This window comes from Chionomys nivalis, chromosome 17 (assembly GCF_950005125.1).
Source record: "Chionomys nivalis chromosome 17, mChiNiv1.1, whole genome shotgun sequence".
In the NCBI taxonomy this organism is placed as follows: Eukaryota; Metazoa; Chordata; class Mammalia; order Rodentia; family Cricetidae; genus Chionomys; species Chionomys nivalis.
The window spans coordinates 626,802-639,159 of record NC_080102.1 but is presented as its reverse complement, the minus strand read 5'-3'; the positions used below and the strand labels follow the sequence as shown (position 1 = coordinate 639,159).

Below are 12,358 nucleotides of genomic sequence, written 5' to 3'. Positions count from 1 at the left end.
GAAATATTGTCAGCCCAAAGCTTCAAGACATAATAATAAATTGAAAATGGTCAGCATCTTTTCCCTCCAACTCATATATGAGACCATTCAGTCTGACACAAAGAGGTTTTGCAAATCAATAGACCATTTAGAAATGGCCTGTTTTCATTCTAGCACAGTGGCTTTTAAAAATGGTCACATCCAATATAGCAGCCTACAGGGTCTATGGAAATGCCAATTCAGAAAAGCTTTACTCATTGTGATGGTTACCATCGGCAGAGGGAGTTCACAGCAGGCTGCTCACCGGGTCCATAAATCAATATATGGAAATCCAAACAAAAGGCTTGGTTAGCACCTCTTCCTAAAAGCATTTTTAATTCCACGACGGAATCAGAAGCCAGATTGTAGCCTGGGTAGAGGGCTAACCCTTTCACACATGATCCTGCTTCACACACCAGCTCTTTTCCTTCAGCCCCAAACTTGATAGGAATTCACCTCCTCACTGTTAAAATTTCTATCACTTTGTACTTCAGCCCAAACCACTGAAAGAGCTCCACAAGGAATAGAAAAAATTTATCATATGGGCTATAAAATGCCTTTTTTTCTGTCCCCTTTCACAGTTATTAATGATGGTGGCTCACCCACCAATGGAACATCTTCTACAAGACAGACAGCCATTCCTTCCCCTACTACAACTCTCAATTGCTCTGAGGTTTTTAATTTAATTTTATTTTTTGACAAATCTCAGTGAGGGTATCTTTGAGGATAAGGTCAAGCTTCAGCTCTTTCCCTTAAAAAACAAATGTCTGTACCATTCTACTACTTCAGAAAACCGGCTTAACAGCCTTCAGTACATTTAGGGTTCATGAATCCCAAGTTAAATCCCTCTGCAGGCTCAATATCTGACCCAAGGTTCCTTGAAGTACCCATGAGTCTCTAGTATCAGAACTCTGGAGTAATAGATCTAAAAGCTTGTCTTTCTAAAACATTTTAATGAATGACAAAACAAAACAAAAACCCCTCTTTGATGCTGGGAGCTGTGAACCCCCAGATCCTGAATTTCTTGTAATCAACGTGTTATGCTTGCAGCTGCTCTGAGCAGGAGACCGTCAGGAGTTCCTGATGGCAGGGGAATGGTTTCTGGTGGGTTTGGCTGGGGCGTGGCTATCAGTTAAGGATCCCTACATAAGCTGCCTCTGGACACATAAAGGGGCATTCCTGTTTCAAGGATGACCCGTGTCTCTGTCTGTGTGTCTTTGTGTGTTTCAATCTCCAGGCCCTTGCCCGGCTCATGGTCCTGTAGTGCAGGCACCGCAATACAGGAGCAGTACAGGCACCGCAATACAGGAATAGTACCATACTGTCACGTAGTACAGGCGGGCAGTACACTTTGAAATTTCTCAGCAGTTCTCAGCTGTCCATATCTTCAGCACTGGAAAAGTTCTACCTTGAATTTATGCTTGCTGCTCCCCTTCCACTTGAATAGCCTCTGAGGATTCCTCATCATTCCCTAAGGGATCTTCCAGGTACAACATAGACTTCTCCTCTTAAGTCTGAATCCTCCACTGCAAGCTCTAAGAGCTGCAGAAGCGTAGGCTCTGCCACCTGAGCAGTGGATCCATAAAGTGGGACTCCATCATCCCAAGCTCCATCATTCCAATGCCTGATGGCAATGCAGATTCCAGGAGCTACATTACTCCCAAAACACTAATCCCAAAACATTCTCGGTGGACAAAATTTCAGTGTAGAGAGAAGCAGGAATGTGGAAGATTACCCAGCTTCCTAAATCTAAGGTACCTGCAGCTCTACAGAGATCAATCTTCCACTGAAACTTGGTTATGAATCTGTTGCCACACTCCTTTTGAATGCTGTGTATTCATCCTTTCTTTGACCTTTGTTCTGTTTCTCACTGTGTGAAAGAACCATCCCCTTTCTGCCTGTCTATATCTTACACTTTTCAAAAGACACATATCAAACTCCTTTATTCCCAAATAGTGTTCTATTCTGGTGTCTCTCTTGGCTAATTTGTGTCTGAGTCCTGACATCAGAATGACTTTAGTAAGGAAGGCAGAGGAGGAGAGGTTGTTAAAAATGCCAGTCATCGGGACAGACTAAAAGCTACAGAATTGAGAGAAATGGCAATGAAATGCATATATGCCAACATTCAAGAAACAAAAATTACATAAGTAGAACTCTCACAAGCCACCAAAGACTTAGCTACTTAAAACAACAACAACAACAACAACAACACCCACTAAGATAGTTCCAGAACTATATCCTGGGCAGAGCAGGTTGCAGTAATAAAACCTGACTCTTAGCTAATGCAGGAGTCACAGGAACAAAGCAAGTCAGCTGTGCTGCGACTCAGCCCATCAGGATATACAGGCAACATAAGGAGACAGAAGACTGAACTTCTAGAAGGAGCCCATCTCTGCATCTCTTCACAGGAACACGCCCCAAATCACCTAAGAGATGTTATGAAATGGTAGGTCCATAAAAGGCAGGGCAATCATCAAATAATGCATGATAACTGCCTACAAAAAAATATTATGCAATTACGTTTCTTAATTATGCACAAACCAGGTGATAATTACACTAACATAGGTTCTCTGTAACATCCACATGCCTAAAAATCTAGAGTTGCCTCGTCTCTGTAAGTGAGTATAACTACCTCTAAACATATTCTTTTATTAAGGAAATTTTTTAAAGGCACATACTTTCCTAGAATTGCTGCACTGAGCTAAGAATAGCAAGCACATCAAGATGAATGAGGAAGCCCTTACCCTTGAAGAGTTCACACGGTCATGTAGAAGAAATAGAAGAAAGAAAGAAAAAAACTGTGTAAAGCAAAGCAAAGGAGAAACCTGAAGTATTACAGGAGAAAAAAGGGCAGTTACCACAGTAGATGGAGGAAGCACAGGGCAGCATTCAGGTTTGCTCTTGAGGAATGCGTCAAAGGCCTTCAAGTGGAGGTTAGGGTAGAGAAGATAGTTGGCAAGAAGGGTTTTGAAGAGTCATCACACACAGGAAAACTCCTGACCCAGGGATTAGCAGGAAGGCACTGAGGCAGTGAGCCAAGGACACATGAACAGGAATCTTCCACTACTCTGGTTCACCTCCAAGATGGGCAGAATTTTACATCAGTAAGCACTGTAGATGAGCAAGCCACATTGAATGAGCCCAAAAGCAGCTTGGTTCTTTCTCTTCTAATAAGAACAAGTGTGATATATCCCCAAAGTATGCATAAATGATAAAGATAGTTTAAAAACCAGTTCTCTCTGAGTATACTGTAAAGATGTTTAAGAGGCAATCTCAAGCCTAGAATACACAGGGAAAGTTAAAGACCTAGTTTTTAGTCTAGTCATGTTTCCAGTTATACCTAGGCTAAGTCTGTTTCTTCCCCACCCTGAAAAGACTCTGTGGAGCTCATGAGAGGGATTGTTCTCTTAAAAGTTATAATGTTTTTTCAAAACACAGGGCAGTATTGTTGGGAAACATTTGAAAACACTTTATATTTACTTTTAAAACACATACTACTTTATACACATACCTAATACCTGCTCATACACATAAATACATAAACACTGTTGTTGTGACTAAAACAGGACAACATGTAGGGTCTCTGCAGCGAGGAGAGCAGTCAGCTGAGATGAAAGGAGATGCCAGGGTAATGGAGCGGAAAATGTGAACTGCACAGGACCATCCATGCCAAGATACCAGGCTACTGAGCAAATCAACACTGAAAGGACCTGTATCTTGTCTTTCCATTCATTTCAACTGATATAACACTTTCATATAGCCTATCTTAGTAGTTAGGGTTTCTATTGCTGTGACGAAACACTATGGCTGAAAAGTAAATTGAGAAATAAAGGAATTATTTGGCTTACACTTCCACATTACTGTGCATCATCAAAGGAAGTCAGTGCAGGAACTCAAACAGAGAAGCAACTTGGAGGCAGGAGCTGATGAAGGCCATGAAGGAATGCTGCTTACTGATTTGTTCCTGATGGCTTGCTCAGCCCGATTTCTTATAGAACCCAGGACCACCAACCCAGGGATGGAACCACCCAAAATGGGCTGGGCCCTCTCTCATCAATAACTAATTAAGAAAATGCCATACAGCCAGATTTTATAAAGGCACTTTCTCAATTAATGTTCCCTCCTTTCTGATAACTCTAGTTTGTATTTCAAGTTGACAGAAGACTAGCCAGCACATAGCCTAAATTGACTGAAACTGAAACTTCAATCATAAACATCCCTAAAGTGTTACTTGATTTTAAAACACTCATTTTATTCCTATTTCCTGATATTCCCTCTCTCTATATATGTTATTATGATCCAATCAGCTTCTCCTTGCATTATATACTAGGTAATACTAATCAGTATTGAATAGCCACTGTACAATTATCTAACTCAAATACATACACTATCAAGCAGAATTTTAACAAACCAAATTTGTTCTCATAATTACAAAAAAAATGCATCTGGGCATGGTGGGACATGCTTACAGTTCCAAGGGAAAAGACTGTCACAAGTTTGAGAGGCATCCTGATCTATACAGCAAACCTCTGCCTCAGAAGAATACAAACAAACCATAAAAGTAAAAATAAAAGAAATGGAAGATACGTATACAAATATGTACATTCCAATTAATTTATCTCTTAGTCAAAAAAATGTTTGTCATACTCATTAATCTGTTAGTCTTAACTACACTGTTACTAAATAAAAGTCTTTCCTTGATCTCAGGTGGTCCAAGCTCTTAACATAGTAGATTAGCATAATTAAAAGCCAAATATCTTTCTACCCCAAACTATCCAACATGTCAGACTACATAGTTCTTCCCCAATTCCTTTTGAATCAACCAGCCTAGCTCACTTTTCATCATTCTTCTACTTCCTCATATAACTGATTTTTTCTATGCAATCCTATTAATGACTTTTGTATTAATAAAATTACCATTACAGAATATTAGCATATTGCAAGAATTACTCATGTTTAAGATACTGTGTTCATGCAGCTCAATTAAAAGTTTAGTGTTTAATTAAGAAATATAGATTTACAAAAATACAGTCATCTACAAAAAATAGTCATCTACAATAGTCAAACTTACAGTCACGTTAGGTTTTTTAGACATACAAAGATATATTTCTTATAGATAGGTATTCTTCATACACTTCAAAGACCTATAGAATATGACATTTAAAATGTTTTAATAACTCAAACTTTACATGACAGTGAGAAACATCTCCTGGCAGCACCAAGGTACTCCAGCAAAAAAATGATGGACATCAAAGAACTCTGTATGGATTTTATTTTTTTCATGAAAAAAGCTAGTCATGTGGGCAAAGAAACTGCCTTTGCTTCAATCGCTGACAATTACTGTCCAACTGGACCAGCAGGACACAAGAAAAGTAACTTCCAAGTTTTGCCAAGACAAGGTAGGACAGCCTTTCAAAATTTCCTGCTTTACAGAAAAGTCTGTTAGATATGCTAGGCCTGTAGGACAATATTACAGAGGAACCTTGGTGACTATTCAGACAGCCAGATGTTTCTATCATTTCTTATATTTTTTGGAAATCACTTGCCTGCACGTCCTGCTAATGTAGGTAATATTATTTCCTTCTTAGGTCTTTGATGGAGTCGAGGACTAAAAAATTATAATTATAGTTCTTCTTAGTTATGATAAAAAGACAGATTAGATATAAAACTTTAAACTCACCAAGATAGGATATATATAGATATTGTAACAGTAATTCTTACTTGATAAGTGTTTTACTATCTGTAATTTTACTATGTTAAAGTTGAAACCTTCCTTTTTGATTGGACAGAAAGGGGGAAATGCTGTGGGATAACTCTTCTGTATGTTATGAATACATGTTACTCTCATTGGTTGATAATAAAAGGTGATTTGGCCTATAGCAAGGCAGATGATAGTTAGGCAGGAAAGCCAAACTGAATACAGGAAGAAATAAGGGTGAAGTCGAGAGAGATGTGAGCCAACTGCTCAAGAGAAAGAAGATGCCAACAGACCAGTAAAAAGCATGGTCATGTGGCAATACATAGATTGATAGAAATGGGTTAATTTAAATGTAAGAGCTAGTTGTTAATAAGCCTGAACTATAAACTAAGCAATTTGTAATTAATATAAGTTTCTGTGTGGTTACTTCCTACCAGTTGGTTGGGACAGGAAACCTCCATTTACATTACCATTCTTAAAAACACTCTGTAGAATGAAAAGGTGGCTATTAATTAAGTCTGGTTGTAAAAAGAGGCTGCATATTGGCTTCTCAGCCACCCAGACATAAATAATCACACAGAAACTATATTAATTACAACACTGTTTGGCCAATGGTTTGGCATATTCTTAACTAGCTCTGAGATCTTAAATTATCCCATTTCTATTAATCTATGTACCACCATGAGGCTGTGGCCTACTGGTAAGGGTCTAGCATCTTTCTCCTTTAGCAGGTACATGGCATCTGCCTGACTCAACTTTCTTTCTCCGTGTATTCAGTTTAGCTTCCTGCCTAAATCTAATCTACCCTGCCATAGGCCAATGCAGCTTCTTTATTAACCAATGGTAATAAAACATGTTCATAATATACAGAGGATAATTCCACATCAACTGGTAAACATTAAAAACTAGGAGTATGGTCACAATTTTCACTATATTCTAGGCAGAAAGGAAACTTTCTGCACTGAGGAAGAGAAGAAATTTATTTAGTAAATAGTTTTACTCCAGCCATGGATTCCCCCTTGAAACTACATACAGGAAGCATAGACCCCTGTCTTTTCAATGGATTCTCCCTGCCTCCACTTCTCATCTCTCTGGAATGCTAAGTCAGATATACAGGGCAATGATCTGACAGGATTCTTTAGGACCACTAGAAAAAGTCTTGAGCATTTATTCATTCTCTGCTTTAAACAGCACACCATCCTTCACCACTGAAGAGGCATCAATAACCTTCAATTAAATAGGCATTAGTCATGTCAGCTTCCAACTTCAGTGCCTCCTCCTTACTCAAAACATTCATTAAGTATGGTTTACTGTGCTGGTTGCTGCAAAGGTTAAAGTGCAAAGCCCATGTCCACTTTGAATTTAGATTCCAAGATAGAAAGTTATATGAACTGTAAAACAAGAGATATATGCACAAGAAATAAGGGATGTAAAAGAAGTGGCCAAGATGGAAGGGCTGTGCTGGATTTGGAAAAGAGAAGAAGGCATGCTCGTACAGGACAGGCTCATTCACAGGAAGCTGTGGCTTTGGTAGACTTCATTAGCACCGTGTACACCCATACTGTTGTGCAAACACCATCACATGCACACACATCTATATTCTGACCTTTCCTCATCTTGCTACATTAAAACCTGTAAACCCATCAAACACTAACCTTCAGTTCTCTTTTCCCAGTCCCTGAAGCCCCCATTGCATTTTCTTTCTATAAATGTAACTATTCTAGGAACCTCATATAACAAGTTTTTGAGCTTTCTCTCTCCAGCTTCTTTCAATTAGTATAATGTTCTCCAATTTTACTTCTGTTATAGAAAGTGTCAATTTTTCTTTTCTTATAAAAAAAATACATTTTTTTTAGACAAGGCCTCAATGCAAAGCCAGAAAAGCCTTTAATTTGAAATCTTCATAACTCAGACAACTAGGTGAGGTATGCCATCACACCTAACTGTTCTACACTATGTGTTCAGCATATCTTGTTTACGCATGGTAAATGCATTTGAATCAATGAAGTAACTATACTTCAAAGACAGGAACATGCTCAAATTCAGTGTTCAATGGGAGGGACATTTCAAGTTTCTTTCTTGTAGTGGAGTAAATATTTGATATTTCCTACAGAAACAGAGATGAATTGGAAATCAAAAAACCAAAAGCAGGTAATAAAATGTTTCCCCAAGGCTGTCCTCTATATTCTTGCATCAAGGAAAATGGTGAACTCAATACCCCCTTGGCCTATGTGAGCTCAGACTTTTCTGGTAAACTGCTTTGCTTTTTCTGAGCTTATATTTGAATGTCTCTGCTTCAGTTCTGCTCTACAACTTACTTCAGTGAAGGCCAAGAAGATGGCTCTTCATCTGGAAAAAGAAAATCACTGCCAGAAAGATAAAATAAACAGCAATAAACCTTTTGAATTCCTGGTTTTGATGAACCACAGAGGTTTGAAAAAGAAATGTATTTGTGGGTTGAATGAGTATCCCTAGGGACCACTGTCTCCACATGAGTGACCTCCCAGAGATAGGCAGGTGAACCTAGGAAATGCCCAATTGAAAGGATCTGACCATTTTTCAGTTTTTTTTCAAGGCTGAGCCTACAAGAGTTTCTTTTTCCTTCTCTAGCATCTTAAGATTCTGAATATAGTCCTACATTAGTTACTTTCCATTGCTGTGATAAAACACCACCTCCATGGCAACTTACAGAAGGAAGGGCTTATTTGGGTTTACAGTTTCAGGGCAGCATGCCCATCACCACCACAGAAGAATGACCATAGGCAGGCACAGTGACTGCAGAAGCTGAAGAACACACCTTAAATTTCAAACTGGGATGGCAAAGGATTTGAAACCTCAAATCCAGATTCCCAGTGATACACTTCCTCCATCAATGCTACTCCTAAGTCTCACCAAATAGTGCCACCAACTAGGGATCAAGTATTCAAATGCCATAGCCATTCTCATCCAAACATGGCAGATCCAAAAGCATAATTATAAAAAATTTTCATAACAGAAACTATGGATAAATTATAAAATGAAAATTATAGAAAGAAAATGGGTACGGGAAGTTCTTCTGTCTATGTTTTGTGTCTATTGGTTGATGAATAAAGCTGTTTGAGCCAGTGGCTTAGCAGAGAAGAGCAAGGCGGGGAAAACTAAACTGAATGCTGGGAGAAAAGAAGGCAGGCAGAGTCAGGAAGATGCCATGTAGCTGCCAGAAGAGAAAGATGCAATGTTGGGACTAATGAGTCCTGGCCTTCAGCTTCTCTTCCCTGCTAGAACCTTCTAATTGAAGTTACTAGAAGCTGTGCCTAGCTTAGAGGATCAGAGGATGGGATTTTCACCTGTTGGCCATTGATTACAGTGTATTTAAGCCTCCATTGTGCTATTAAAGAGGGGCTTTGGTATCAGTGTTTAAAGGTCTGCGTGTTGGTCTGTCTCTGCATGAGTATTCTCAACCTCCAGCCCTTTTCCCGAAGCTCATGAACTGGGGTCTAGCACATAGAGTGCAGACCACGGCCATGGTGCGTTGCAATGCAAGCCACTAGCTGGAACCTTGCCAGTAGGCCACGAGCCTAGTGGTAAAACATAAAATAATAGAAATAGGTTAACCAAAAATATAAGAACTAGCTAGCAATATGCTTAAGTGATTGGCCAAGCAGTGATTTAAATAATATAGTTTCTGTGTGATTATTTTTAATCTGGGTAGCCTGGAACAAATAAGCAGCCTCCTACAATAGAAAATAACAATATTTTTCTATTTTCTTCAAACTTCTTGGATACTTAGATGAAATTATCTCAATGGACTTGAATGTGACAGACCTGCTTTAAAAGTACACCTCATATCAATATGGCCCATTTTTTCCCATCCAGATTCATTGATCAGAACCATTCCTGTTTAGTTATGTCCTCCAGTGTCCTGAGAGTAAAACACGGATAAACTGTACCTTGTTCTATAAATGACACCTTCAAAAATGGGAAATCTTGAGCACAGGAATGATCAGCAAAGGCCATAAAGTTTATTAAGTTCATAGTACAAGTGGTGTCAAAGTTATTTAACAAAGGAAAAAAAGTGGGGGATGAAAGAAGACAGGGTATAAAGTAAAAACCTAGTTAAGTGCACTTTCTATTGCTTTTAAGACACTGATGAATAGTCAGGAAACAGACCAGGCATCTTAGATGGAGCAGGGTCATTTCTTACAATTCTTTCGCTTCCTGCAGTACAGTGCTAGGCACACATTGATTATCTTTAATACATGTTGATTTGTTTAAGTGCTAGCAGAAAGCCAAGACTGATGCTGCTCCTCCCATCATAATAAAAACTCTTAAAAGTTTTAAATTCAACCAGGTAATGAGTCATTACAATGTGAAACCACAGATACACAAAGATTTTACCATGTGTGCAACCCCACAACATATAAATCGACTTGAGAAGATCAGTAAGGAAAAATAAGCACTCAAGTGTTTGAAGAAAATACTTTAATGCCATCTCGTCCATGCTGAGATGAGTTTCCTCTTTGAAAACATGGGAGATAAAAAGATCTTCCTTTAATGTCACTTTCTGCAGAGACTCCAATGGTTCGTGTGGCATTAGACAAAATTCCATGTTCATCATTGGTTATGCAAGATAGTGGCAAGTCTTACTTTGTCCTCTTACACTCAAAAGGAAAACCAGAAAATGACTACAATATGAACTTTGTCTTTTGACCAAAATTAATTATTTATTTTGGGGAGTACATAGGGAATTTTCAAATAAACAGTTTAAAAGAATACATGCTAATACAGCCATCAACTAAAAACAGCTAACTGCCACCCATATAATTCTCATAGGAATGTCAAATAATTAGATGTCAAGCATCTCCTTGTTGGTGTCCAAAGACAATTTAGCAGGGCTGACCCAGCTGAGAAGTCATAGACTCAGCCAACTGCTTTAAAAAAAATGTTTAAGGCAAATGAATCTCTCTAGAAATTACTCTTCACGTAGCAAAGATTTAGATGAATTCTTAATGTTGCATTCACAGCTCAGCAGTGAAGATCCTTCTAAAATATAAAAGCAGAGTGACTGAAGAAGTTGCCATGGAAACTGTCCTGCCTTCAACTTTTAGCAATTAAGGAACTCATGTCTATCAATTCATATACTGTAGAATTAGAAACAAATAACCCCACTTAAAAACACACACATTCTGAAGATTTTTTTTTAAATAATAAAAAAAAACTTTATCTGTCAGGGAGATTTAACAGGAATCATAACCAGTTCAGTCAATTCAACCTAGTTAGAAAAAAATATCTAAAAGTAAAATTTATAGCAAAATATCCTTTTACTTGTAATATCTTTGGTCTGAAATATTTAGCAAATACTTGTTTTTTTAAAAAACTGCATTCACATTTTGACATATTTCTGTACCTGTTTTACCGTACAGTCTGAAATGGATCTCTGAGAACAGAAGGTGAAGAGACTGTCGAGTTTTAATGTGGTGAGCATGGCTTTGGCAGGCCTTGCCCTTCTCCTCATTCCCTCTGCCTTGCTAATAATAATAATAATAAGTTAGATTACATCTTAAAATTAGCTACCAAGGTCTATTCCCTTATTTGGCCACTTCCTCTTCCTGAGGCTGACTACCAAGATCCAGCTATTGAAGTATCGAGGTCCAACAATCAGAAGCGCCCTTTGGTTCCCGTAATTAACATGCCTATTTAAACTGAAACATCTCATCCTAACATAGGGTTCCCTTTTTACCTTTATAAACCACTATATGCCTATGTGCCACCTGTGTCTTCTCTCTTTCTAGAGGCAGTCCTTGTCCTTCCAGGACAAACATCCCTTCCCCCTTTTCTGTATGCCTTTCCCCTTCTGCCTGCCCCCTGTCTCCTTTACCACTACATCCTAGCCCATTCTAACACAGACCTCCCCTTGTCTCCCCTTAGAATTAGTCGTTTGCTGCTTTCTTCCTGAGTCAGAAAGCAGTCACTTGAACTAAAGGATCTCTGTGAAAACAGGTGTTTGGGTGTGGTTTTGGGCATTATCTTGGGTCTGGAAGGGAGCCCCTTTTGTGCAAAAGCTCCCTTCAGAAGGCACAACACATAAGGCATAACATAACACAGAAATGTTAAGAAACCAATTAGGCCTGAAGTTAGGGGTCTCTTGTAAATAAGAGGAAGCTGGCAGCTCTATATGCACAACCCCCTAAAGAATGGAAAGATAATCTCTCGTTTCCCTGTTATCCTTAGAATCAGTGACACCAACGTAAAATACATGGCTCATTGGAAGTGTTTGAAACCAATAATAATAACCAAATATCCAAAGTAAGAATCGCTCAGAGAAAAAGGTTATTGACTTATTTTGACTCCCATGCAATTTTTCTGTTCTAATTACTGCCTGCTCTGCCATTTCCTCTGATGAAGAACCCTGCCACACCCACAGAATGTTCCCATTGTGTTCATTTGCTTCTTCAATATGCTATTTTCAAAATTTTCTGAGAATTAGAGATAGATCTGGATATGAATGCATTGAATCCTGTGAGCTTCAGACTAGAGACCTCAAGCAACTCATGAAGACTCATGATCTACCTCTTGGTCAAATATCAAGAGACTTCACAATAAGGAAGAGTCCCCCATTGTCTTAAAAACATGAGAAAGTGTACCTTCAAAAATCAATAGTTT

General features: G+C 38.6%; 1 protein-coding gene across 1 annotated transcript in view; it reads right to left on the bottom strand.

The window, feature by feature from the left end:
* The window catches only part of Sdc2 (syndecan 2), a 99,026-nt gene that overhangs the window by 49,842 nt on the left and 36,826 nt on the right, over positions 1-12,358 (bottom strand). The window lies entirely within an intron of this gene.